This window comes from Tamandua tetradactyla, chromosome 14, assembly GCF_023851605.1.
Source record: "Tamandua tetradactyla isolate mTamTet1 chromosome 14, mTamTet1.pri, whole genome shotgun sequence".
Lineage (NCBI taxonomy): Eukaryota > Metazoa > Chordata > Mammalia > Pilosa > Myrmecophagidae > Tamandua > Tamandua tetradactyla.
The window spans coordinates 75,747,019-75,750,549 of record NC_135340.1 but is presented as its reverse complement, the minus strand read 5'-3'; the positions used below and the strand labels follow the sequence as shown (position 1 = coordinate 75,750,549).

The window sequence follows — 3,531 nt, the reverse complement described above, 5'->3', positions numbered from 1 at the left end:
CACTGCTGGTCCTTCTCTCCCAGGATTCACTGCTTTCAGCTTCAGCGGCTCCCTCTTTCTCTGTGAGCTTCTCTTAATTTCACCTCTTTTCTCTGTGGCTTTTATCTTCTTACAAAGGACTTCAGTAGAAGGATTAAGACCCACCTTGAATGGGGTGGGTCACGTCTCAATTGAAACAACCTAATCAAAAGGTCCCACCCACAATAGATCTGCACGCAAGGAATGGATTAAGAGCACATGACCTTTTCTGGGGTACATACAATCTGCAAACTTCCACAAATAGACGTCCTTAAACTCCTGGATCAAGTTCTCCATAAAGATTTCTCACTATAGATATTCCTTGGAAGGTACAGCACTTCCTATCTATATCACTCTTTGGGAAGTCAGTCAAGAAATGATTTATAGAGTGTTTAATATTGGTGTTTTGTATTGGAATTTAAAGTTTTGTGGGGGCACATGTCTGATCTCTAGTGAGATGACGAAATTCTTGAGAATGTCTTTACCTCTCTTTGGTGCCCTACAATATAAAGCTCTCTTAGACCGGTGGCTGGACCTTCATGAGGGTTTGTGAAGTATGGCTGCTAGCCTTCAATGCCTAGCCCAACACCTCTTCTACAGTCAATAGATGTGCTGATTGATGAATGGACTGCTAATGGGCAATCTGATGAAGAATATCATTCAGCGCATGCCAACCATTACCCACTTCTCTTTTCTCTCTCTCTCTCTCTCTTACGTGCACACGCACGCTTCGAGGGGTTGTCCTACCTTCTGCCCTTGGTGTCTCGTTAGTCATTTCTCAAAGGGACCCATCCTTCTGGTCATGGCTCATCAGAGCAGAGCTGCTCACCTAATCCAGGGTCAGCCAAATATTGGGCTCTTCTGTGATTGAACTGATGCATCGGAACAATCAGAGTCCTCTGGCACTGAGTCACTCTTCGGAAGTGTCCAAAGTAGGCATCAGTGGTGTTAAAACTGAAAAGATGTTCAAAAGACTGCATAATCCAGAGTGGACTGGAGTAGCTATGGTGGGTCACCTGAAAGCTAAAGTCACGAGGGGGCAGAAAAAGTCAGTAAAATGAGAAAAACTAAGCAAAGCTGCAGAAAGAAGCAGAGAGAGGCCCAGGCAGGCAGATACAGATCCCTAAGAAACTTTTCTGTTCTGGTACCAGTTCCAGCTCAGTCCATGCCTATCTTTACCAAAACGCCCTTTGACTTTAGGTAACTTGAGTTAGAGCCCATTTTTTTTTTAAAGGGCAGTTTTATAAATGTGCGACATGCATTTTTCTGGAGGCAAGTAATGGAGGTGGGATAAGGGGGATGAGTAAAGGGGATGTAGTCAGTAGCCGAGAGGAGGGATTTAGGGGCAGCAGTCAGAGCAGACCTTCCGGGGAAAGGAAATGACTCCAAGGTAACCTTTGCAGATGAAGGCCAAGGAGCTTCCCTCTGCTGCACAGCCATCCGCTTCCCTCAGCTCTTCATCAGCGCTGGCCTCTGTTGTCAGCTTGCCTCTTTTGCACTAACTTTTGTTCTATCCCAAAGATTCTTCTCATTTATTCCTTATAAATGCCTGAATAGTCCCTGGCATTTATAAGCCCCCAAATCTTTAATTCAGCCTAGGTTAAGGTTATAGTTGAATTCTTTTGCCTTACCTTTCAAGGTGCAATGGGGGGTCACATTTCATTCTTTTCCATGTGAACATTCCATTATTGCAACACGATTTATTGACTATTCTCTTTTGGGGTGAGGTGAGGGGGTGGTTCATGGGACAAGAATCAAACCTGGATCTCCTGCATGGCGAGCAAGTATTCTACCACTGAACCACCCATGCACCCCCAAGTTGACATGGATTTTGACAGCACAAAATGCTAGGATAGCCATTATTCTTTCTTTAAAAAGATAATGAAGGGAGTGCAAGGGTAGTTCAGTGGTAGAATTCTCACCTACCATGTGGGAGACCCGGGTTCAATTCCTGGCCCGTGCACTTCCCAAACTTGCAAACAAACAAACGAAAACCAAACAAACAAACAAAAATTCAATAAATGGTGCTGCAATAAGGGGATACTCCCATGGAAAAAGAAGATAATGAAGAAGATGCGTCAATAGTTGCTTATTAATTCTCATAACATTTTAGGTAAATACATACTTTTTGTCTGTATTTTGTCATCCTAAAAGAAATTTCACTCTACGTCTTTTTACTAAGTAAGCCAAAGGGCCTTCCTGAATATTCTGAGGTTTGCTATCGTAGTTCTGAGGAACGCTGACTTATAACCTTGAAACTATAAATATTTGTTAGTGAAAACCACATTTATTAGAATGTTTGTTGCACAGAATTGGATTTGTTCACTGTAAAGTTGCAGACTATGTTTACTTGCCAAACCCATGTAGTTAATCACTGGACAAGACCCCATTCATTTCATTGTAATTAACTCAACAGATACAAATGGCTGTGCAGATCACCTTCGAGCTGGGAACATTTTTAAGGGCATTTGCCCTTCCAAAAGTTACTTTACAAGTACAATTTAAAAGTGACTGTGGAAGGTAGGCTTGTAAAATAGCAACCAAAGATCCCTGCTTCCTGATATTCAACCCTTTGTGTAATCCTCTCTTTGAATACGGGCTAAGCTTAGAGCCTTGTTTGTAATGCATGAAATACGGCAAAAATCGAAAGATGCCACTTCCAAGATTAAGTTGCAAAAGGATATGCCTTTTGTCCTGTTGGCATTCTCACCCTGGGCCTCCTTGCTCACTTGCTGTGATGGGGAGGATTGCTTGGCAAGGGACTGAGGGAGGCCTCCAGCGAAGAGCCAGCAAGGAACTGAGGTCCCCAACCCCGTGGCCCATGATGAACTGTATCCTGCCAGCAATCACTGAGTGAGCCTGGAGGAAGACCCTGCCTTGAATCTTGAGACAAGGATGACCTTAGTTGACACCTCGACTAAAGCTTGAGGCAGAGGGCCCAGCCAAGCTGCTCCTGGGCTCCAGACCCACAGAAACCATGAAATATTAAATGTGTAAATGTGTATTGTATTAGCTTACTGAATTTGGTGATAATCTGCCATGCCACCATAGATAGCTAATATAGATCGATTCCAAAGGATTGGCTTTAAAACAGTGCAAAATCTCTTTCTCCCAGATGTATTTTCAGCCACTGCTAACATTTGATTTGTTCCATATTGCCCAATTCATTATGCATGACAGAAAATCCAATGGGTCCAAGACGGCCCTATTAACCGGCCACCTGACAGACCTGGAGTTAGTCACCAGCTATCTTTGGGTCAGGTGTTTATCCCTGGTCCAGTGAGCTATGGTCAAGGCGGGGAGGGTGGTTGGGGTGTGGAAGCTTTGCGATTCAGCCTATGGCTGATACTCTACAAAAGCTGTTGGACAGCTGGTCTCCTTTAGAAGAGATGGTGAGCTAATCTGGAACCATAATTTACATGCCTAATAAAAAGCCACAGAATTGGAAGAATATGGATCAAGGATGGCATTCAGCATATTTAATCAGTAATGTGGCAAAGGCACCATTTATCC

The 3,531-nt window shown here is 43.5% G+C and overlaps 1 non-coding gene across 1 annotated transcript; it reads left to right on the top strand.

Annotated features, from left to right (window-relative positions):
- Positions 1–1,910: 1,910 nt before the first annotated feature.
- TRNAG-ACC (transfer RNA glycine (anticodon ACC)) lies at positions 1,911–1,981 on the top strand. The gene has a single exon. It is a non-coding gene; the product is annotated as a tRNA-Gly (tRNA).
- Positions 1,982–3,531: the final 1,550 nt, after the last annotated feature.